The following is a 26,452-nucleotide window of genomic DNA, read 5'->3' on the forward strand; positions in this document are numbered from 1 at the left end:
GTTAGAAAATATTTAAATAGTTAGTGTTTATATAATAAATGGCTTTTGTCTGATCACATTGATCTCCGACTGAGTTCATTCCGCGACAAATGGTGCCCGAACAGGTTTTTTCACATTGAAAAATCTCCTTGTTTAGCAGTAGCAGTCATTTTTTCTCCTTTTTAGTAGTTGGTGCAGCGCTGTGGTTTTGGCTTTCGGCCTGGGAATAATACTGATAAAGCCGATGTTTTTGGTTGCTGGTCAGAATGTTTACCCTGACCAAGGACTTTGTGAGTCTCATGCTCTGCCAGGGAGGAGGAGAAGCTGGGAGGAAGCAGGGACAGGACACCTGACCCAAACTAACCAAAGAGGTATTCCACACCACAGCACGTCATGCCCAGGATCTAACTGGGAGTTACCCGGAAGGGCACGTCCTCTTCTCTGTCGGGCTCATTTCTGGCGGGCGGTATCGTATTCTCTTCCCTTGTTATTTCTCTTATCATTATTGTTATTGGTGGTAGCAGTAGTGATTTGTGTTATACCTTAGTTACTGGACTGTTTTTATCTCAACCCATGGGAGTTACATTCTTTTGATTCTCCTCCCCATCCCTCTGGGGGGTGGGGGTGGGGGGAGTAGAAACTGCGTGGCTGACTTGCCGACTGGCTTAAACCATGACACCTGGGTTCAGCAGTAACAGTCATTTTTAATCCTTCTTAGTAGCTGGTGCAGCATGGTGTTTTTGACTTTCGGCCTGGGAACAGCGCTGATAACATCTACGTTTTTAGTTACTGCTCAAATGTTTAATCTGACCAAGGACTTCCTGAGTGTCATGCTCTGCCAGGGAGGAGGAGAAGCCTGGAGGAAGCAGAGGCAGGACACCTGACCCAAACTAGCCAAAGAGGTATGCCATACCACAGCACATCATGCCCAGGATGTAAACTGAGAGTTACCCAGAAGGGCCAATTCACTGCTGGGTCAGGCTAGGTACCGGTTGGCGGCTGGTATTGTGTTCTCTTCCCTTGTTATTTCCTTTATCATTATCATTATTGGTGGTAGCAGTAGTGGTTTGTGTTATACCTTAGTTACTAAACTGCTCTTATCTCAACCCGTGGGAATTGCATTCTTTCAATTCTCCTCCCCATCCCTCCAGGAGTGGAGGGAAGAAAGGTGGGGGGGTCAAAGTAAACTGCGTGGTTCTGATTTACGGCCTGGGCTTAAACCACGACATCCTTTCCTCTAATGTGTTTGGTTTTCCTCCCAGACTGTTACTGTTTGCAAACATAATAATCTTACTCTCTATTTCATCATTCAGGTACTAAATGAACCTATGCCTCCCTTGTATACTTGTTCTCCCAGCACAGACCCATGCATAACCCCAGCTAATTAATTCTTCTTTTGATTGGTGGCTTAGCTTCACGAACGAAGATTTGGGAAGGGCTTTACCCAAGCTTACTACAAGCATGATGACTAAGGGTAGTGTGGGATAGGCAAATCTGGTTGGAAAACCAGCTTCTTGGGCATTCAGGATGTTTCCAAACAGGACTGTCATCTCCTGGGTCAATCTCGAGCGACCAAGTCCTGAAATGCCCTCATGGAAGTTTGTATCTGCATCTTCCAGTGCACCTTGTCACCTGCTGTTATGTCCCTCGCCTGTCGTTACAGGCCTTTGCAAGTGTGAGTAAACCCTTTGAGCCTGTGCAGTGGACTTTTTAGGTGAGGCACAGTGTGCGTGGAACTGGCCCCACCCTTTACACTTGAGGTTTATATATCAGGGCCTAGTTAGCTAGGACGGTGACAGCAAAGTTCTCAGGTCATAGGTTTTGTAGGAGTGTCCTTCTCTTAGATGGAAGACCTTACAAGGCTAGATCAACACTCTCCAAATATGGATTTTACCTAGTTTTGTACTTATTTTATATTTTTGATTTAGGTTATGCAAAATATCTTGTTGGAACTTCTGATCTGAAGGTTTAACCTTTCAAAACTATGCTAGACCATAGTTTAATGCATTGTTTAATCAGTATTTCCAATTTAAGACTTTAGGGTGCTTGAGTCCAGTATGAATTATGTAAAGCCTCTAGACAGTAGCACCTACTTTGTACACACCTAATTCCTCTACTGGAATCAATAAGCAGAAGGGTAGATTTGCAAAATTAGGATATGATGAATCTGTACAAACTTTACTTGTAAATCCTTTTTGTGTAGACAAGAATTAAAAAAAACCCCAACAACATTTATTCCATTTCCGTGTACAAAACTGTTGGCTATTCTAAGGTAAGGCATTTTATTAGTCTTGTTTTCACAGTTGTATTTTTCATGATCTTCTGAAATCCATAATTTTTTAGAGCAATTTCATTTTTAGAACCTTGACCTGAAACTCAGAGCTGTTCTTCTTCCAGAGTAAGAGAAGGCAAATCTCAGGTTTCGATTAAAGCTGATCTTTCAGAAAAAAACTGCTGGTCTCATGGAGTCAGTTGGGGCTTTTCTGTTTAACTCAGGGACAGTTTAAGTAGCTCAAATGAAGTGGAGCTATTATATATCATATGTATATGTATTATATATATATATTCTATTGGTTACTGCCGAAGACAGAACGAGGATCTGTTATTTTTCTTGTTCTTGTTGAGACTGTCAGACATCTGACAAAATTTGGGGAAATTGGTTAATGAGTTCACACTACTAGGAAGGAGATAAAGAGATGAATGACATCATGTGACTATCATTGTCTCAGCACACAAAATTTTGGCAATGAAAATAGATGATGTTTCTCAACAATCATCATATAGAACATAGATAATTTATCAATGTGCAATTATATTCTGACACACATTCAGATATTAGATTTACTTACAATCTATGAGAAAAGTTTTTAATTATTGATACATGTTTATATTATAAAATAACAATTGTATTTAAATTACAAGCTGGTGAACAAGCACTATTTAATAAGCTATAAAATAATATTTATCAATGGCTGCAGAAGTATTCTATAAATGTTCAAATAATAGCCTTCCTTAAATTATTTGTGGGTTGATGAAATTTCAAAATCATATTTCTCTTTCTATATACTGCAGACAATGTAGTCCATATAAATTAAATATTTTTCTGTGTGCCATTATCTTCAGAATGCCATCATAGGTCCATTTATTGTGAATCTCTGGCTGCCTTACAGTCTTTTGTCTTAATTATTTGAGATTCTTTCTAAATAGAATTCTTCCTTATTCCTGTTGTGCATACGTAATTCAAGTTTAGATGATCCAATGCACAGTACACAGGAGAAATCACTGATTTTAATGGGCCTGGAGTTTCAGGTATTAGTGGACAACATTTTGGTGTTTCCTTATGATTATGAAAGTTAAGTTCTTTTTTCCTTCAGTCTTCAAGTTTACCTATATGGAACATATATGAGGTTTTTCATCCTAATAGAAGTAAAAATATGCACCCTTAATGATGGGGAAAAAAAATAATTTCTTCTGAAATTTTATGTTACTGCATACCCCTTGAAAGATGATAAGGGAGAGAAACCTTTGACTTTTTTCCATATTTGCAAAGTCCCAGGCCTCAACGGAACGTAAGCTTTCAAATACATTTAATTTCCTAATTGCTATTTAGATAATTAAATCACCCTTAATATTCAGGAATGGCTCTGAGTAGAAATTACACAGTATTTTAGAAACACAGTCTTTCTTGAGAAAAGTTCTATATTGGTAATGTTACTCATACTGTATTCAGCACTGGAAACTGAGTTTAGTGTACTGTGTATGAACTGCTAAACTTGCATGAAGTTCAAGTAAGTACAAAGTGCATTTGAGGGGAGCTGGTATCATAACTTGTACTACCTATTATATGAAATTCAGGTGTATTTGCTAACTTTTCTTAGTACCAAAATCCCCTATTTGCTCAGAACAATTTACTGAATTATATTGCAATCTTCTCATTGTTAACACCATGAATAAGAATCAGATCTGCCAGCACAGATATTTTATTAATTTCTAATTACATTGCATTTCAATTATTTTTGGTTTTGAGCAAGTAGAAAGTGTTAAATACCTCACAAACAAACAAACAAACAAACCAAAAAAAGTTCCAATCACAAAGACCCACTCTATATAGAATAAGAGCAGTAACTGTGTGGTAAATAAAGAAATGAAGAAAATGGAAGAAAGATGGAGGGAAGTAAAGTCATGGGAATAAAGTCATCAAAGAAGATATTCCTCCTCTCAGGGCTTTTAACAGACATGAAGTGGCAGATACAACTCAATGAGCTGAAGCTCCAAACACTCCTACTCATCTTTCCCCTCACACTGACAAGCATAATTGCCTCTGAGGTGTTTCTGGTTCACTCACAAATCAGCTCCAGCATCACTTCAGTTCGCAGTCTGTCATACAGAAGTTAAACAAAACTGGAGTCAGTTTAGTGTAAAATAGAGGATGAAGGCTGCGGAGGTTCTACTTATTCAGAAGCAAATCAGACTTCCTTGCCTCTGGGGAGGCAACCCTATTAAGGAGAGAATGGATGGACAGAATGGACTGCTAAGCATAGGCACAGTTTCAGCCATTCAATTTTAATCCACTTCTGCACATCTGTCAGAAGTTTCAATTAGTCTAATCACATTCTTTGTGTGGTTTTAAGAGTCCTGTAGCCTTAAGTAAAAAACATGACTGCATTTGTGTGGTTCTTTTAAAAGTATTTATGTACCCCAAGGAATATAGAAATAATTTTGTCTTCTTTTATATTAATGAGAGTATTGAGAGAACAGGTGTGGTTTTGCATATATAAACATTCTGTAATTTTTTTTCACTAGTTCTTTGAGGGTGATAGATATAAAAATATTTTCATAGGATTTCAGCCTATAATGTGAAGGAAAAACACATGTTAAGAGACGATCTTTTATGTAGGAAAACAGATGATGTAAATGTATTTCAACTCAATCCAGCAAAAAGGTTTTGCTTGAGAAGTTTTATCAATTACATTTTCAAAGCATCAGTATTACAGAATGCAATAACGACTTACCTTATGGTTTTCTTTTCATCTCAAAATAATTATATTATATTATTATGTTGCATCAGGCAATAACAAATTTGTTTCAAAAATGTTTCAAAATGTTTCAAAATGTTTCAAAACAGTTGAAAATAGCCTACAATGTTGTATTGGACATAAAAAGAAGGGTTTCAGTACCAAGGGCTGCAGAGTGTTCTGTGTAGGAGAAGGCCATGAGCCACCTTGTGCCATTCCTGTATGCTGGGGCAGGGATGTCTCTGAGGGGGTGCAGCCCATGGATGATCCACATTGGAGCAGAGGAGCGATAAGAACTAAGGAGCAGTAGAGAAAAACAAGTAAGTGAAAAGTAGCAGAAGGTAATGTCCACACTACGACCTCAACCTCCTGTACCACCTGCCACTTCACCTCCCCAAGTTGGAACTGATATATTGTGTGGTGAAAATAAGTGGAGTTGAGACTTAGGAAGAGGGGAGGAGAGGTTTTTTATTGTTGGGGTTTGTTTGTTTTGGTTTGGTTTTTTCACTTGTGGCAACTTACATGAAAACAAAAGTCAATAACATAAGGCAATGAGAACAAATCAGGGGAAAAAGAAAAGGTTGATATTTCTGGATGTATTCTTTCATCCTCTTTAGAATCAAAAGAAAAACTCATTTATTTCAATCGGATCAAGTTTTCTGCAGTCAAATTGATTTTGTCACAAACCTATAAAAAGAAGCTTGGTGCATAGATTTGCAATTTTTTGTGTTGGCTTCTTTCTCATTCTTTGTAGCTGGTGAATACAGTATCTACAGAAGTCAGAAAGAGATTAGTCAAAGTAAAGAAACAAGATCAGCAAATACAGATTTTTATCTGTATATTTTATAAAAAAAAAAAGTATCTTATTGTCTAGAGAAATAAGCATGAGTAATCAGCTGAATTTTGAAAACATACTGAAAAATAGTACAGTAAGAACATAGGTCAGCAACAATTATCCACTGACAATATTACAATGAAAGTTTTCTACCCATAATAAAAGTAAAAAAATTTTGCACACAATTCATTAGCTTCTTTATCTGGTGAAAGAATTAGAAGGCTTAGGCTTGTTATATTTAAAATGCCAAAAAATTTAGAAGCTCTGGAAAGGTTACTTGAAGTATAAGTTGAAATATGTGAAGTGTATTGTTGAAATGCAGTTACATGAAATGTATGGTTCGAATAATGTGCAATGACTGAAAATGTGATTTCATTATCTATGATGATTTTGCATATACAGAAGTCTTTCTGTAGGAGATGGAAAAGGACTAATGCAAAGATTGAATATGAAACAGAATATCAGATCAGCTTTCTTATCAGGAAAATAATTATCAATTGTTAAATGTTATCCACTAGGCTGTGTCTTGCCAACAGCAAAAACCTGACCTGTGGTGGTTACACAAAGAACTAATTCAGTATCAACTAACCCTTGTCAGTTCAAAGTTGTTTAATAAGGTGTGATGCATTAATAGGAAGGTTTGATGTTGAACGAGCCACTATCAGTATGCTATACTCCTACTAATGCTACCTTGCACCTGCTTTCTTTCTACACCTGATTTAAAACTTTTTTTAACTTCCAGATGCTGCAATACAATAGAAATACAGCATGTGACTACAACAGACTGAGATCAAATTCATATGAGTGTGTGAATCATTTATGCATAGAGCCAATATTAATAATCCTAAAACTGTGTCTAAGGAGCTTCTCCAAAATCTATAGCCAAGAAGAGACAATGAGAGTTGTTAGTGGTAATCTGATTATTACAGATAAAAGCAATGCATGTCATTGCTCATTTCCCACTTTACTCCCTGAACACTGATTTAATAATCTTGTTCTTGATACTACAAATCAACCTTTAATTCCTTTGTCTTCTGGAGAGCTGCAATTGTTCAAAACAAACCTTTGCTTGTACAGACCTGCAAAATATTTTCCTGCAAAATCTTGATAATATATTTATTATATATCATACCACATTATATTTATTATAATATGGCTTATTATGGTACATTATATTTTCAATGTTTTATATTTTATTTTATTTTATTTTATTTTATTTTATTTATACATTATTTTGCTTTCACCTAAGGTGTGTCTACCAATATTGTACCGTGTTTGTGAGAAAAAGTAAAAAAGAATATCAGTGGCCAAGAACAGGCAGCACTAGTAGAAAATATAAAATTACCATAAAACAAGGTCTGCTTGTGTATGCAGGTTTTATTTCAATTTGTCATTATCAGAACTATGGTTGATGTTATAAAAAAGACCATTGGGTTTCCTCTATTTTGAAATGTCTTATTTATTGAGAGATACCACATATTCTATTTTAAGTACAGGAAAAAAAATGCTCTGATTAAAAAAAGGATCCTTTTTCATTTTTGGATGTGTGAATTTATCTGTTCACGTATTTATGTTTTATGTGCATATGTATATATGTATTCATTTTCACGCACGTGACGTTGAATACTCATTAATGTGCCCGAAAAAGGCATATGAAAAGCTGGAGCATCATCAGGTAAGAGCACACCTACAGTAAACGTCAGAGTAAAATACCCATTTTATATCACATTTTGAAAATAACTCCTGTGCATGAGAAAGGTTACATATACAGACACACTCTCTTTGTGGTGGCATTTTCAATAACTTATGGTAGCTGTCAAAAATATCACAAACAGAAGTGAAGCTATTTTCCTAGTCCTGTTATCTGCCTAAAGCACTGGAAGCCAACACCAAACCCAGAAAATTAATTGAATTCTGGGTTGATTTGGGGATATTTTGGCAATGTCCTCAGCAATAGAAATCTTCATCTTTTGGAAATCATATTTTGATTGATTATTAGATGAGATCCGGTCCAAAGACGTTTGAAATATATAGAACCTTCGCATTTACTTCAGTTGATCAGAATCAGAGCCATATTCAAGAGCATTATTTAGGAAGATTATTAGGTTAATTTTAAAACACTAAGCAGAAATAAAAAGAAATCATGTGAGCCAAGAAATACTGCCATCTATTCAAACAGAGCTCAGCAAACAACCCCCCCTGCAGTTTATAAATAGTAATAGGCTATGCTTCATTTGTAATTCAGTTGCAGTAATATCAGAGATTGCACACTAAGTTTAAAATGTCAGCTATAAGCGTATTTATACTCATATGTACTACATTCGTTGTGTATCAGTTCAGGTGTAGTTAGACCAGTTATGGCAAAGATAAATGGTAAGAAGAACAGTGTGGATGTCCTAACAAAAAAAAATCAAATGCTCAGTTTTGTCACCTTTTATATATACTGGCATAAAGTTCAGATTACTGGTCTTACAGTTAAAGTATGGCCTAGAAATAAAAAGCTTTCAGTAAAACTTTAGTAAAATACATAGGTATTTTAATATAATAACATGTTTTAATAGGTGGTTTCCTAGGTAAAAAAAAAAAAAAATCAAAAGGAAAATAATTAGTTAACTGACATAGTGACACTGTATTATAAAATTTCTGTGAAAACTGAGTTCACTGAATCAGAGGTTTGACTGTTATTATTTTAGAGGATGCTGCCATTGTAACACAATCATACCACTGAGAATACCAAAATTTCTATGGGATGTTGATTATTGGTCTCCACAGATATTAAAATGAATCATTAAGCTTTAAATATAAAGTTGGTTTGGTTTTTTTGTTTTTTTTTGTTGTTTTTTTTTTTTTTAATAAATAGATAATACCACATATAGTTTTATGGGGGTTTTATTACATTTTTTGTTTCATTTTCTTTTAACTTAATATTTAATTATATACATATATGTATATACATATACATTTTTATTACGCATGCACATATTTGTGTATTATATATACACAGGACAACTCTGATAACAAGAGATTAATTGAAGAGTAAATTTAATACTGCATCTGAAAAATTAGCATGCAGCTAAGCAAACTGGAGAAAACTTAATGCTAACAAAAAAAAAACCCAAGCCAAACCAAACTGTTGAGGGAAATAAAGGATGAGTTAGCCACCTGAGTTTGTAATTCACAAGAAACAAGAACATCATAAGAATATATTGTTATATAACAGAATATGTTGTGCTTTCTGGCCTAAAGCCAAATTTAGTAGTAAGTTTTACCATAAAACACAAACTACAGGAAATATAGAAGTCTGATTTAAGAAAAAAAAATGCGGTTGTTCCACCAAAAAGGCTTTAAAAGAATCATAATCTCTATAATCTGAATAAGAAGTTTCCATTTTTTAACAAATAATTTTGGAAAAATGTGACCACAAATTCATGATATTGCCTGATCCCATAAAATATTTAAAAATAATTTCATTTGTCTGCTTCCATTTCTTTAATAATTAACTAGGAATCATTTTCTTCACTTCAGTATGTTCCTCTAATGTTAGTAAATCTTCTCTGTAATGATTCATCATAAAGCTGGAATGGAGAACTAGTGTATGTAGTACAAAGCACATTTATTATTTTGTGTCCAGAAATTCTGTAATTGCTTTAGGAAAGCCACATTAGCAAGCTGTTAGGGATTTCCCCTCATCAGGACTCCTTTACATAAATATAGTGCTGCAGTCACAGCTCAGATCTACCAGCATTGTTTCCTATCTGAATCCTGCGCGCATTAGCCCAATGGTTTCCCTTAAACAGATCAACAAAAGGCCATAAACTGAAACAGCAATTAATAATCTAAGACAAAATTTGGTGATCTTTGCTCCAGGGATTCAACAAGGACAAATTACAAGTCCTGCACTTGGGAAGAGCTCCCACGGAGTAATAGATGTCCCTGGTAAACTGAACTCTCTTATGATCCCAAGGTCAGTAATATTATCACATAGTGGAAAAGTATGAAAATCCGTGACATAAGAGTCGGGCAAGGATTATATGTCATTTTCATTAAAGATCTTACTTGAACTCTTGGAACAAAAAGTTTTGATGATTGCATTCAAAACTTAGGTAATCAAAACCTTCATGGAAGTGGTGTGTGGCTTGGGAAACTCAAAACTTTTAGGACCTTCATTAAATGCATCAGATACCAAAATTCTTGCAGTTGTTCACCTTATGTGAATAAATTGTGGTAGAGCAAGAACATTAGTATCCTCCTTACCACCCTCAAGGTTTTCACCACACTAATGTTCCATACTCATGACACAGAATATATACTGCACTGAAACTGCATTTCCACACACAGTATTGAGAATAACTAAGCTTACAAGGAAATATGTTGTTTGAAAAACACCACTAAATATAAATAATAAATAGTGTCCTTTTTATTAATTGTAAGATGCGGACAAAACTCACTCTATGGTCTTCAGCAAAGTATGAGTATGTGTGTGCAGGAAGGAACTAAAGGTGTCTTTAGTGGCTCAGAGATTTTAACATTTTATAAGGCACTTCTAATCCATCATTTATTTTTAAAAGGTCATACATGGAAGACACCTAAGCACACAATGTACAGACCTATAAAGTATGTCCACAGGCCATTTGTAGAGCTTATGTGCAAGAAGCAGCTATAGAGCTGATTATTTCAAGTTTCTTTAACTATCAGTTTTCAAAGGAAAATTTTTGAAGAAATTTTACATCTTCATATATGGAAAGAAATCATGCTTGAGAGTTCCATATTTGTAGTTTTAAGATATTATTTATCAAAATTCCTTTCATTGCTTCTAAACACAGATTTGGATAGGAGCTGAATCTGTCAGCGAAATGTAGGTGTTTAGCTTTCCTTTGTCTTTTCTTTTTTTTAATGATAAACTAAATGTAATGAACATTCTGTTCATTAGTCTTTCTGGTAAAACATGATAGATTTGTATGCTTAAAATAACCTTCTTTCCAAGAATGCATTAGGGTAAAATTTATAAAATGTTATTAACAGAAAAGGCTTTTCACTGGTAGATGAGTAAAGAATTAACTGTACTAACATAATCTGGAATAATAAAATACAAAATATTGAAATAGAAAAGAAAATATTAGTAAGTAAAAAAAGAAGAGTGCTCAGTTTTTTTCCTTATTGTGAAAAGAGATGTGTTTCTTACTGAGGTTAGCCAATACCTTCTATTTCTGACAAAGACAGGATAGGTCCATCATTTCCACTCAAGTTAACCTTCAAACAAGTTAAATTTTGTTTGAACTTAACTGATATAAAGGGGACAAAAAATTGAAAAAAATCAAAACCAAAGTGAAAAAGAAAAATACCAACCACCACCACCATCAAAATACACACACAGACAAAAACCACTTACACACAAAAAAAAAAAAAAACCAAAAAAAAAACCCAAAACCACCCCCTTTCTCACAAACTTTTTTTGCAGCTTTCTTTAACTCCTAACAGTTTTTATAAGGAAAATTTAGTCCTACAAGCCCCTCATTTTTTTTCCAATATCACTCCATCTTCCTTCACAAATTTCCTGTACTTTTGGACATAAATTTAAAAACATAACTAGGTGCACAAGTTGTCTCACTGACTTGTGAATATTTACATAAATTCACAACTTTTACAGAAAGATTTTCTAAGCATTTGCAGCAAGGACACCCATGGTCATACGAAATGAAACAGATACATTTTTACTTCATCTTCTCCCTGGCTGCTTTGATTTACTGTCTAAGCATAGTAGCTTATACTGAGCTTTCATCCAAGGAATTCTCTCCCAAGTTTCTGTATAACCTAGACTTTTTATTATAAATAATGACAATCTAATTTACGAAGTTAAATTCAAGCCACTAGAAATTAAAGGTATTAGTAATTTTACCATGAAGTTTTTAGAATATTTTTTGTTTACATCAATTAATATTAATCTGCTACTAACTAGAATTCAGGTGAAGGTACGTTTATATGCATCTAGCCCAATTTTTTGCTCTTTGAAAAACGAGAACTATTTTGAATAACTTTCAACTAGAAACTAATCCTCAAGTATTAGACTAAAAATAAAATCTCTGGAATATTTATGTTTAATTTTTTCTCCCAGCTAAATATGGCATAGCCTGCTGGATGCACATGCACACATACATTAAGCTAATAGATGAACATCCATCATATTTTTGCCTAGAGCAGTGGTTTCCAACCTTCAGGCTATGCTGAGCCAAATCGGCTCTTCCTTAAGTTTGAAAAAGCCTGTCAGCAATTATGAGACTCTCCTGTGAATACGTGTGCACAAGAATGAGATTTTATTTTTTATATTTATATATAAACCAATCTGAAATCTATCCTATATTTTCTAAGTGTAAGCCAAGTTTTGTTTTAGGTTTTTTTAGCAATTGAATTTAAGTATAAACTTTTAAAAGGATTGCTGTTAACATTAACAAATGATTTGATGTCATTATAGTAACATTTATAAGTCTGAGGTGAGGTATAAATGAATGACATCTTGTAACCTGTGTTAGGTTGTCATTGATTTTTTAATTATGTTCTCCAGTTATGCTTTCTTGACTTTTTTGTTTGTTTCTGAGATAGTTTCCTTCCCATTGCTGAAAACACTTTCAGTTGTCATTAAGCCAAAGGAATATAGATGTGCTTATTTCATAGAATCATAGAATAGTTAGGGTTGGAAAAGATCTTAAGATCATCTAGTTCCAAGCCCCCTGACATGGGCAGGGACACCCCACACTAAATCATGTCACCCAAGGCTTTGTCCAACCTGGCCTTGAACACCGCCAGGGATGGAGCATTCACAACCTCCCTGGGCAACCCATTCCAGTGCCTCACCACCCTAACAGTACAGAATTTCTTCCTTATATCCAATCTAAATTTCCCCTGTTTAAGTTTTAACCCGTTACCCCTTGTCCAGTCACTAAAGTCCCTCATGAATAGTCCATTTCCTCAGACACTGCAATTGTTGTCCCTGCTTAAAAAAAGTCAGCAGCATTAGGGAAAGTCTGGCAGTATCCTTCAGTTTTTAAAATTTGAGTTTTGAGTTTCATGTTCTTTTCTTTGACTTTCTTAAAGCATACCCATTGCTTGATTTATTACAAGTGGGAAGAAGAAATTAAATGTTCCTTTTTAACTATGTTTGTTCTTTATTGCACATAATTATTTAACACATTGCTAATCCTCAAGAGTGGTCCAAGGTAATTTGTAAAGACATGTACACAAGTAAAGACTCCTGAAGAAGATCAAGTGCCTTGTGAAGTAGAAATTAGAGTCGAGGTAGGGCATTGTCATGGTTTAAGCCCAGCCAGCAATCCAGAACCATGCAGCAGCTCACTCACTCCTCACCCTTCCTGCCCTCCACTCCTGGAGGGATAGGGAGGAGAATCGAAAGAATGTAACTCCCACAGGTTGAGATAAGAAGAGTTTAGTAACTAAGGGATAACACAAAACCACTGCTGCTACCACCAATAATAACAATGGTGAGGGAAATAACAAGGGAAGAGAATAGAACCGCTCACCACTTGCCGACCGATACCCAGCCCGACCCGAGCAGAGATCTGGGCCTTCCAGGTAGCTGCCCCCAGCTTATATAGGGGGCATGACATGGTGTGGTATGGAATACCGCTTTTGTAAGTTTGGGTCAGATGTCCTGTTTCTGCTTCCTCCCAGCTTCCCCTCCTCCCTGGCAGAGCATGAGATTGAGAAAGTCCTCAGTCAGAGTAAACATTACTGAGCAGCAACTAAAAACATTGGTGTTATCAGTGTTGTTCCCATGCTGAAAGACAAAAACACAGCACTGCACCAGCTACTAAGAAGGAGAAAAATGACTGCTACTATTGAACCCAGGACAGGGAGGAACACTGTAAGTCTCTCAGGTGATTCTGTAGCTTCCATATAAAGAAACTAGAGTCCATAGGTGAGGTGCGGAAGAGGGTTTATAATACATTTCTGAGTTCTGCTTTATCAGCAAATCTTTATGAGTTCTGGACATCAGTTCCTTGATATTAAACAAAGATGATGCTTTCTAGATCCCAGCTGGCTAAAAGCCCATTCTTACTCCTACTGATGTCCACAGCATTTTTTTCTGATTAAAAAAAAAAAAACATAAAACCCTCAGCAAGATGTAGAGACAAATTAGTGTGTTTTTTTTTTTAAATTAATCTGCACTGCAACCCATTCTTTCCTCATATATTATCCACACAGAGATTATAATTTATATGAATTTGAAGTTGTTTGTGCACTCTTTATATGATCATATTTCATCCTATTGGCTGTTTGTAAACTTTTTCTTTTGACTATGTCTTCATTTAGACATTGTTCCTTTTACTGTGGAGGTTTATATTTTATGCACTGTATATGCAAATTAAAAGAAACTCAGCAAAGGAACGTGTTTAGCTCCAAACAGATCTCTGTAAATCTTTTTAGATAGCATATTTCTTTCAATCTCAAACTGCAAAATTATTATTGACCAGTTCACCTATGTTTCTCTCAGCTATTGCTGAATTTAAAGGATGAAACTTTGAGCTGATAATTAAAGAAATCAGAATAGTCTCTGACACACTACTAAATCTATATATAAGGATATTTTTTTCTTCTATAAATTAATGTATTCTCCTGGTAAAGAGCCACAACCCTTAAATAGGTTTTCAAAAGCTGTTGACAGTTCTGGGGTATTGCAACCAACCATGTTACTGTAATTGATCTTGAACTGCAAATATATGTGACATGAATAAAAAATAAGCAGTCAGAAATTAAGTTCTGCAGTGCTCTCAGTTGTTTTACAACTTTCTTTAGAGTCACATTTTAAAACCAAGAAATACATTTATTCAAAATCTTGATTAAAAATGCACAGTAATAAAACCAGTATGTGCATCCCATTTTAACCAGAAAATCTTTCCTCTGTTGCTTTTTCTTTCTTCCCCACATCTTCTCTTCAAGAAACACTGATTTTGAAATCATAAGTGGTTTAATAGAGATTTATGGATTTAATTAACATTTTCTTAGGCCCAAACTGAAAATTCTGATGTATATTAGAGATAAGATCTTCCTGACAACAAGCTGTAGATGTGTCACAAGCTTGAGCTTTTATCTGTAATTTTTTGTGTCTGGGACAGTTACTTTTCTTGTGTGGTACTTATTTTGGATTTGTGCTAAAAACAGTGTTTATAATGCACTAATGTTTAAGGTATTGTTGAAGTGTTCTTACACAAGATCAAGGCCTTTCCTACCTCTCACACTGCACTGTCAGTGAACCGGCTGTGATAGGGAAGAAGCTGAAACATTTGATCCAATTGATGCCACCTGACCAAAGGGATATTCCATATCATATGATGTCATACATGACAAAAAAAACTGGGGAAAGAAGGAAGAAGAAGGGCAAATATGTTTAGAGCCATTGCATCTGTCTTCACAAATAACCATCATGCGTGATGAAGCCCTTCTTTCCCAGGCATGGCTAAATATATAGCTGCTGATGGAAACTAGTGACTGAATTCCTTCTTTCGCATGGTTGTGCATGCAGCTTCTGCTTTACCTATTAAACTGTGTTTATTTCAACCCATGAGTTTTCTCACTTTTACCTTCCTAATTCTCTTCACCATCCCACTGTGGGTGAGTGAGTGAGTGGCTGGCTGTGTGGGGCTGAGCTGCCTCCTGGGGTTAAACCATTGTGGTACTGTAGTACTGTGCAGAGAACTGAGCTTTAGTGCAACCTTCAAGGATCATTGCTGACAATGAAGCTCTTCTCTGGAGAAACAGTGCATCCATACTTCTTTCCTTCTTTCCCTATCAGAGGAATTCATAAAGATTCAATTTCTCTTAACTACTAAAATTAGTATACACTTTATTTTTGTTCTGGAACTGAAACACTAATTTCGAAACAGTATTTGAAATAATGCTGATATGTAAATTGACATGGTGTTACTATTATAATAACCTGCTTATTGTTACTGACTTTTGGTCATTATACAGCTATTTTCCATTTTGAATGACTGTCTGTGGTTGATTTTTCTTTCTTTGTGTTTTTTTTTTTTTCCTTGATATTGTATGATAGGATTTCCACACACAGCATCTAGTCCAAATATTTTTTTTTTTGACCTGTGATGACTGATGTTGTGTTCTGAATACCAGACACAAGGTAAAATACATTTTAGAAGACACGTAATTTTTTCCTTTCTTTTCCCAATTATTTTTTTTTTCTTATACACTGTTTCTTATAGAACTGAACTGACCTATAATTAGTAAATTAGTAATAATTTACTAATTATAATAATAATTAGTTTCCTAATATAATAGTATATATTGCATAATTAGTTTCCTAAGGATAATAAGAGAAGCAAGAGAAAAGCAAACAAACACATTAACAAAATCCAACTTATATACTTACAAAACTGTCAGTACGACTTATCTATGACCTTTTGAAGGCAACATACCTATAGAAGCTCTTCCTGTTACCCTTGACATCTCTTTTCAGACTCAATTCTAACTGGGTCTTAGCTTTCCTGACCTGATCCTGAGCTTCACAGACAATGTTCCTGTATTCTTCCCAGGCTGCCTGTCCTTGGTTCCACTTTCTATAAGCTTCCTTTTCTCTTCTGAGTTTTCTTAGCAGCTCCTTATTCAACCATGGAGGCCTCCTGACTTTCTTGCCCCATTTCTTTCCTGTTGGGCCACAATGCTCCTGATCTTGGAGCAAGTGATCCTTCAATATCAACCAGCATTCTTGGCCCCCCCTGCCTTCTGGGCCTATATCCCATGGAACCTTACTGAGCAGGTTCCTGAAGAGGCCAATGCCTGTTCTCGTGAAGTCCAGGGCAGTGAGCTTGCTGCCTGCCCTTCTCACTGCCCTGAGGATCTCGAACTCCACCATTTCATGATTGCTACAGCCAAGGCTGCCTTAAAATGTCACATTCCCCACCAGAACCTCACATATTGGTGAGCATGGCACCTCTCCTTGTTGGCTCCTCTATTACTTGCAGGAGGAAGTTGTCTTCCACACAATCAAGGAACCTCCTTGACTGCTTGTGTAAGGCTCACAGTATCACAGTATGTTAGAGATTGGAAGGGACCTCAAAAGATCATCTAGTCCAATCCCCCTGGCAGAGCAGGAACACCTAGATAAGGTTACACAGGAATGTGTCCAGGCGGGTTTTGAATGTCTCCAGAGAAGGAGACTCCACAACCTCCCTGAGCAGCCTGTTCCAGTGTTCTGTCACCCTCACTGAGAAGAAGTTTCTTCTCAAGTTTAAGTGGAACCTCTTGTGTTCCAGTTTGTACCCATTACCCCTTCTCCTATCATTGTTTGCCAGTACTGTCCTACCAACAGATACCAAGATGGTTGAAGCTCCCCATGAGGATGAAGGCCTGTGAGCTTGAGGCTGCTCCTATCTGTCTATAGAGACCTTCATCCTCCTGATCGGGTGGCCTGTAGCAGATCTCCACAGTAATATCCCCCATTGCTGTTCTCCCTTTGACCCTAACCCAGAAGCTCTCTATTGGCTCATCACCTGTCCCCAGGCAGAGTTCTGTAAGCTTCAGCTGGTCATTGACATGAATAGCTACACTCCTCATCTGCCCAGCCTGTCTTTTCTAAAAAGCCTATAACTTTCTATTCCAACACTCCAGTTATAGGATCCATCCCACCATGTTTCTGTGATTCTCACAATGTCATATCACCATAGATATGTACACATCTCTAATTCTTGTTGTTTATTCCCCATACAATGTGTGTTTGTATAGAGGCATCTGAGCTGAGCTCTGAATAAATCTGACTAATTTGCTGGAGCTGCTTGAGTAGCTCTGCATCTCTCCGAGCATTCATTACAGGTGCTGGCATCCTACTGGTGGGGGTGGGATGTATCGATGCCCCCTTCCCCCAGAAAATCTAGCTTAAAACTGCCTTGACCAGCCTGGCAAGTCTCCTACAAAAGCAGCTCTTTGAGTTTATTTTTTTTTCTTCTAACATGTGTAATGCTTTAAAATATAATTTTCTCATTTATCCATTTTCAGTTTTGCTCTAGTCCCTCAGGGTTTTATTTTTCTCTAAAACTTAGTTTTTAATTTTTTACACAACTTTGACAAGTACAGTATTAAAGGTTTCTTTTAAGGAATCTTCCACTCTAGCAAACAATCAAGACAAAAGAAAATCTATATTTTGTAGATCATTTACTGTGCTGACACTGACTACACAAAGAAGAAATATAGAAGAAAACATTGCTACTGGGCAAATGATGAGCAATATAAAACAATGAATCTTACCAAATACTGACATTTACTAACATACTACCCTTCCTGCTCTGTTTAACTGCTTACCCAGTTATTTGATTAAATAAGAATATATGGAGACCTGAACACCAATAATTTGAATAGCAGGTATTTAGGAACATGAGAGACAAAAATAAGAATACTGAATTTCATGATGACTTTCTAAAATTGTCACCCTGTTTTTGCAGCTATATTTGACAGTCATAAAAATGTGGAGTGTTTCCAGGAAGAAGCTTCGTTTGAAATCTGATGTAGACAAAAATACAGGGAGCAAAGACTGAATGTCAGGTATAAATGTAGAACAGAAAGCCTCACTACAAAAATAACAAACAAAACCAATTAGCATTTTAACAGCTAAAATAAGGAAAGAAAATTGCACAAAAAGAAGGCTAAATAATGTTTTTTTCCTCAAAAGATAATTACTTTAAAACAACAGAATGAATCCAAGAGCAATGACATTTCTGACAACTGTGTTGCATTTTGTTTGCCTTACAAGGAAATAATTAATGTATAATTAATTTCAAAGCACTTGTTTTTATTATGTTAGTTTTATAAAAGATTTATATTTCCTATTTTATTTCTTCAATCCTGTTTTAGTGTGATCTGTAATATACTCCCTTTCATAGTCTTCCTTTGAAGGTAGGCTAGCAAGAAGTCAGACATTTATATCATTTGGTTTCATTTACACTGTTTAAAATCATCTATTGATATTTAATGTCATATGATTTAGTAATTGGTATACCTTCTTTTATATAAGGGAATTTGTTTGCAAAGGCGGATTTCCTGAATTCTTCAAATTTCTGGGGAGTTCTGCTGAGAATGCCTAGCCTAGGAATACAGCAGAAGCAGTGCCAAGCAGTCATGCTAAGGGGGAGACACTTCTGGATAATTATGGAGCCTCTCAGATGCACCCATGATGATCAGAAGGAATTTCATGTTCCCTTGCTTGTCTTTAGGGACTGTACCTGTGACAAACTGACTAAAAGAGTTCAGGGAAAATAAGTTCCTCCAAGATCTGAAAGGGACATTGATGATCTCTGCAGCAGGGTATTGTGAGGACTAAAGAAGGGACAGAAGCAGAGATATTTATTTAAAATTAATTTCTAATATTTTCTTTTTGAAGGACAAAATGAATTAACTTTATGTTCAGGCTTTCTTTTACTTTTGAGCTCTTCATTTTTCTCTTAGAGAAAAAGCACATCCATTTGGAACACAACTCACTTCCTCTCCATATCCTGTTCATTTGGCTGCCAGAACAACGAAGACTCAATTCAGTCAGAGTCTCTTGGAATGCAGCCCAAAGAAAACAACCAAAGTCAAATTTTGGAAGGTAAGAAAGCAAAAAAGAAAAAATATGTAGCAACATTGTGATCTTAATAGTACGCTTTAAAGAGCTTTTATTCTGTGAAGTTCAAAGTGTTCACTTAAAAGCATAGTGCTTAAATAAGCTCTTATTCCTGTCAAATTACTTATCCAGTGTTCATATAACACTCTTTATTATAGCTAAGCTTGTATATACTGAAAACTGCTCATTAAATATATACTATTTTGAGAAGAATTCTTGGAGTAAAGGGGTATACCAATTTCAACCAGTTTAATAAGGAAAAAGGTAAAAGCATACTGTTGCTGAGAGACAAATACTAATCCCTTTTTCCTTCATTAAAAAAAAAAAATCAAGCAAAAGAAAAGATGGAAGATTGGCATACTGTCTTGTACAGATAAATAATGATGCAATCTGAATATAATTGAAGTGCTGCTAACAAATTAATTGCAAGGCACAGTGTTTAAATACTCCAAAAATTTACAAGAGTGGAAGAGAAAAAAAGAAACATAGAAGAATAGAACACAATACACAGTTTGGTTTTTTTTGTTTTCAGATTTATATAGTGATCTTAAATATTACTTATTTTACATCTAAAATAATATTTATAAATAATAAAAGCACAGATGGTGGTGACTGAAATTAATTTAATATTTAAATTTTAAAACTGTACTTTAAATACTAAATTGATCATCTGTTCCTTTAAAGTGTATTAACTGCATTAATTTACCTCAAGCTAGTGTGTAATCTAATTTCTATAAGAAAGTGCCATGCAAATGGGGGACAAGGAAGACTTATTTAAGCTTTTTTTAAAAAAAAAAAAGAAAAGTGTGAAGAATTCCAGAGTAAGGCGGTTGCAAAATTTTGGCTAGTATTTTAAACATACCTAATGTTCTCTTTGAAAAGGTCAGTTGCGAATTTGCCAAATTTATTCTGTTTATTGCAATGAAAATATATTTTCTCATTTTGCATCCTCTTTATCTGTAATTTTTTCTTTTTTTTTTTTTTTTTGTCTCTGTTTAGCTGAATGTTAGTGAAAAAAATGGCAGGGTTTATGGGGTTTTCATTGTGGGTTGTTTTATACTACACCAGGCCTGCTACCAACAGACAGGCGTACACCTGTCTCAAAGGCAGAAAAGGATCTCTACACAAGAATTAGCTCATTGAAAGAGCTTTAAACAAGATTTAAAGGAGGAAATGGATAAAACCAGGCTCACTAAAGATAAGCCTGAGGGCAGCACACTAGAGTTTAAGGGATTGTGTGCTAGCGAGTTCCTTTAATCTGTGTGGAGGAAAGGGGTGGAGATCCATGCTGCAGCAAAGATGCAAGGGTTATTGATGTGTTAAAAACCATGGAAGCACCTGAGAATAGTCACATAGAAATTAGGGCTTGTCTCCCCAAAATATGGCAAAAACAGTAACACAACTGAAGTACATCTACAACAATGCACACAGCCATGTCAACACAGAGGAGGAGCTGAAAATCGTAGTCAGCAAGAAAACTATGACATAGTTGCCACCATGGTGGGCTGACTTGCACAGCTGGGGTGCTGAATGGAAGGCTATAAACTCTTCAGAAGGGATAGGGAAGCAATAAGAAGTAGTGGGGTAGCCCTGTATGATAGGAAGTATTTTGACTCTCTAGGGCTTAATGATGGTGATAGTATTGAGTGATAGGGGTGATGATAGGCTGCTGAAAGACAAGCTAGCAGGGAAGACCAGCCTGGCTAAACAGAGATCTTTGGCTGGAACTCAGTAAAAAAGGAGTTTGTGACCTTTGGAAGAAGGGACAGCATCTCAGGATGACTACAAGGGATTGTGAGGTGGTGCAAGAAGGGCCAAAGCCCAACTGGAACTTAATATGGCTGCTTCCATAAAAAACAATAAGAAATGTTTCTGCAAATACATTAGCAACAAGAAGAGGGCTAAGGAGAATCTCTATCCATTACTGGCTGCAGGTGCAAACAGAGTGACAAGAATGAGGAAAAGGCTGAGGTACTTAATGCCTTTTTTTTTACTCAGTCTTTAGTAATAAGACCAGTTGCCCGGGTATCAAGCCACCTGAGCTGGAAGACAGAGACAGGGATCAGAATTAACCCCCCATAATCAAAAGGGAAGTGATTAGCTGCCTGCTACAGCATTTGGACACACAGTCTATGTACTCTTAGCTGGGTAAAAGACTGTCTGGATGGCTGAACCCAAAGACTTGTGGTGAATGGAGTTAAATCTCTTTGGTGGACAGTCACAAGTGATGATCCCCAGGGCTCAGTTTTGGAAGCAGCTCTGTTTACTGATTTTATCAATAATCTGGGAAAGGGAATCAAGCACACTTTCAGTAAATTCGAAAATGACACCAAGTTGGGTGAGAGTATTTATCTGCTTGAGAACAGAAAGGTCCTACAGGGGGATCTGGACAGGCTGGATCAATGGGCTGAAGCCAGCTGTATGAGTTTCAACAAGGCTAAGTTCTGGGTCCTGCACTTGGGTTACAAAAACTTCATGCAATGCCACAGGCTTGGAGAAGAGTAGGTGGAAAGCTGTCCAGCAGAAAAAGACATATGGGTATTCACTGACAGCCAGCTGAATATGAACCAGCAGTGTGTCTATGTGGTCAAGAAGGTCAAAAAAATCTTGGCTTGTATCAGAAATAGTGTGGTCGGCAGGACTAGTGAAGTGATTGTCCCCCTGGTTTTGGCACTGGTGAAGCTACTATTGTGTTAAACCCTGCAGTACAAGAAAGATATCGAGTTGCTGAAGCATGTCCAAAGAAGGGCAACGAAGCCCTAATGAAATTAATGAAATTATAAAATCCAACTTAACTATTTAAACCATATGAAATTAATACACACTGATTTCCCATAATACTTGTTCAATGATACATTATTATGATATTTCTTTAATATTGAACAAGTAATCACATGCTCTCAGTTTCTCACAATACAAGAGAAACAGAATGTTTACAGGGATTATGTATCTACATCTACATTTTTTGTTGTTGTTGTGTCTTTGGTTTCAGTTTTGTTTTTTTTGGTTGGTTTGGGTTTTGTTTTTTTTGTTTGTTTGTTTCTTTTGGTTTGGTTTTGCGTTTGGTTGGTTGGTTGGTTTGTTGGTTTTAATTTTACTTTATATTTTCTACTCCCTTCTATTTATTTTAACCAACAACTTAGTAGCATTGAGTTTAAAAGAATTGTTAGGGCCTAGTCAAACTGACACATTGTCTAATGCCTGTAGAATAAAGGTGTGAATGTGCAAATGTATAAATCAACCAAAAACTACAGCAAAGGAGTACTAAGATGTTCTGGTTATATTAATGAAAAGTGCATATATTAGGAATTGAATTTGAATAATCTGTCAATTTTTTTTTTAACATTTCATCATTTCCATCAATGAATGGAAAAAAAGTCCCATAAACCCATAAACCAAAAATAGTGTTGAGGAAAAAAGTTGTCATGATTTAATATCAGCTAAACTTTTGTCTTTATAGACCATTTTACACACTTACACCTTTTTTATACAAAATGCATTTAAGAACTACTTTAAGTCAAATTCTTCCTTTTGATAAATCATATTTGACATCAGAAGTATTATATGGGTTAGAAATTTGGCAATTTCTAACATTAACTTCAGGCTCACATTCTCCCAGTTACAGAACTTCTAACCTTGCCTAAGAATGTATTTCTTCTTTCAGATTTGTCATTTTTAACTAAAATTCTTTTGAGATCATAGTATTATGCTGACAAAACTAATACTTGCACAAATATGTCCCATTTTCTTGTTTGTTTATATTCTTTCAATGCTCTTATATTCCCCATGTCTTTTATTAAACTATGTCCCTTATATCTTCTTGTCTCTTCTCATTCTTGTTTCCAGATGTCTGCTTCTTCTTTCCAAATCTTCTAATTTTAATTCTTTGTCAATAAGAACCACATTATAACACTTCACCTTAAAAAAAAAAAAAAAAAAAAAAAAAATCACCCTAATGACTGTAATTTTTTTTTTTCCAAGTGGGTACTTTTCTCCCTTTGAACTACTTCCTTTGTTTCTACAACGAAACTAGAAAGCTAATTAGAAACTGATTAAAGTTGAGATTTGCATAGAAATGGGTCAGGCTAAAATATTTGCATTTCAGATGAAGCTTACAAGGTACAACACAAAACTCTTTTATGAATAGTTACTTTTTATCTGAGCACAAGTGCTAAAAGCAAAGAAAATAGAAAATATCTATTAGCTACCTCTATGTAAAAAGGACAGTGCCTGTACTAAGTATTCACTGTTACTAACATAGTATGACTAAAATGAAATAAAAATCAGATACCAGGGAATTAAATTGAATATTTGTTTCAGGTTTTGTCTATAGGGTGAGAATAGTAAAAGTTTACTGATCTCTAATAGGCAAGAAAATGCTCTGAAACTTTTGCGGGCAATCTTTCACAGATTTCACTTTACATTAATTACATTCACATCTACACTAATTTTCACTATCTTAAAAAAGTAGACAACATTGTATCTTTTCTTAGTCCAGCTTGAATCAAAGTTCCTTTAGTGGGTTGATCTTGGCAGGCTGCTAGATGCCCATACAACCACTCTCTTCTTCCCCCTCCTCAATAAGATGGGGGGAAAAAAATGAAATAAAGAATCTCATGAGCCAAGGCAAAAAGAAGGAAAATCACTTATCAGTTACTGTCATAGGCAAAACAGGCTCAACTTGGAGAAAACTAATTTAATTTACTGCCAACTAAAATAGAGAAGGATGGTCGGAAACAAAGACAAAATTAAAACACCTTCCAAAGTTCAACTCCACTCCTTCACTTCCAACCCCTTCCTCACTTTTTGAAGCAGTGCAGGGGCAAAAAGGGGAATGGGATTCAGTGTCCATAACAGCACCTCTCTGCTGGTCCTTCCTCCTCACTCTTTCTGCCTGTTCCAGCATAAAGTCTCCATACACTTCAGTTCCTTCAGGAAATATGCACTTGCTGGGGCTTAGAGTCGTTCATGGCCTTCAGCATGTATATCTTGCTACAGCATTATTCTCTTCAGAGGCTGTAGGGGAATAGCTGCTCCAGCACCAGGAGCACCTCCTCTCTCTCATTATCTGACCTACATGTTCACAGGGTTGTTTCTTAGAATGATTTTCTTTACTACTTAGTGTTTTCTGGTGTTTCAAACATGTTTATCCAGAGGCAAAATTCTGGCTGAGCGGCTCAACTGTGCCATGCTGTGGGTCCTTTGGAAGCAGCTGGAGCCAGCTGTGTGTGGCACAGGGGAGCCTTGGTCTCCCCTCACAGAAGCTGCCTCGTTAGCTTCCCACTGCCACAGTTTAATACATCAAATAAGGCAGACTCCAACAATATCAGTTTTTTCCTTTCCTGAAATTTGAGAACTTTCATTTCTGTCCATGAAATTATGCTGACCCTGCTCTCCTTTCACAAGGAATAGAAAGTGATTTTCATGATCACCATGCTTCCATATTAAATAAGCAAAGAAGCAAATAAAAGGAATGACTAAGCAAGCAAAAATTCAGTGTTTTTCCACTTGAGCATTTAGCTGTCCAACCACTCAAGGCTCAGACTTCCTTACTTGATATATGTTTGACAACTTTTGAATAAATAAGATCCTGTAGTCAGTAGAAAGCATATGCCATGGATTCACTAACAGCTCAAAATTCATCTTCATGACAGCACAATTGAACCCCCAGTTTTGAAAGAGAAGAATATTTGCACTGCTTGGATTCTGATGAAATCACTGTAAAACACTTTATACAGATAAGCAGCTGTTCTTCAAAAGTGTTTTGTAAATTTACTTCAAAATTAAGTAAAAACTGAAAGTAAAATAAGCAGGATATATTTCCTGTAGAATCAGATAAAATGACTTATCTGATCATATTATTTTATGGCACAGAGAATGTATAATGTAAGAAATAGCTAAGGAGAAAAATATATGCAGTAAACTTTCAGTTTTACACTGGCAATTCCTGACATGAACTACTGATTCCTCAACTTTCACAGTGACATTAATAACTTAATTCTTACAGAATTATATTATTGCATGATAGGATGTAACTGTATAGTGTAACATATTGTACACAAACCAATAGCATATGTGATCCTGAAGTGCTGTGAGAAAAGCTGATGATAGCATCACAAAAGCTTCTTTTCTTTCACTTTTGGCAATTATATATATATTATGATGTCCCAGCTAGCCAAATGGGAGAAAGACCCAGAGCTTTCAGCATGCTATGTAAATTGTGCATACCTCTAGTCTGACATGTGGCTGTGATTTGAGTAATCTGTTCTTAAGTTACAGTTATAATTATACTGGATGAGCACAATGTCAATCCAAAGATGGGCAGATGGGTTTTAGTTGGTCTGCTTCTAGGGAATAAAGTAGGATAATTGCTAGTGTTATCAAATATTGACCTAGTTGAGATATGCTTAGTTTGTTGGGTTATTCTTAACATTTGAGAACAGAAATGCGTACAATATTATAAACTGCATTTCCTCCTATTACTTCCATGTACAAAGAACTATATATTATATATCCACAATGTTAAAGAATAGTTGCAGCAAGTACTATAGGATTTCTCTAGATAAAGCAATTTATCAAATTTCAGGAACACTGATAGACTCACTATAGGCTAAATATTGCAGTTGTCTGTCTGCATCCCTGCTGTTAACAGTTATGTTCTTTCACAAAGAGTGTCTTTCTCAATAATCAGACATTTAATACAGCTGTTATACAAATGATTTTTTTTTTTTTTTTCCAGAGTGGTATCATTTATAGCACTTTACCATTAGTTTGTACCAGAATTAGGCCAGTTAATGTGTAGAAGAGTGAACAAGTAAATAGCTGTCTCCTAAATGACTGACAAATCAGTAAAGAAATCTGTGCCTTCCATCTTTCCTCAGTCCCAATATAATGGAAATATGTTAAAATTTTGAGGCTAAAGAGTAAGGAAATATGAAACTAAGGTTAACCCTGTATATGACTGAAATGTGATGTTTAGTTATGAGATTCTATTCTTTATAT

Source organism: Psittacula echo, assembly GCF_963264785.1.
Source record: "Psittacula echo genome assembly, chromosome: 1".
NCBI lineage: Eukaryota > Metazoa > Chordata > Aves > Psittaciformes > Psittacidae > Psittacula > Psittacula echo.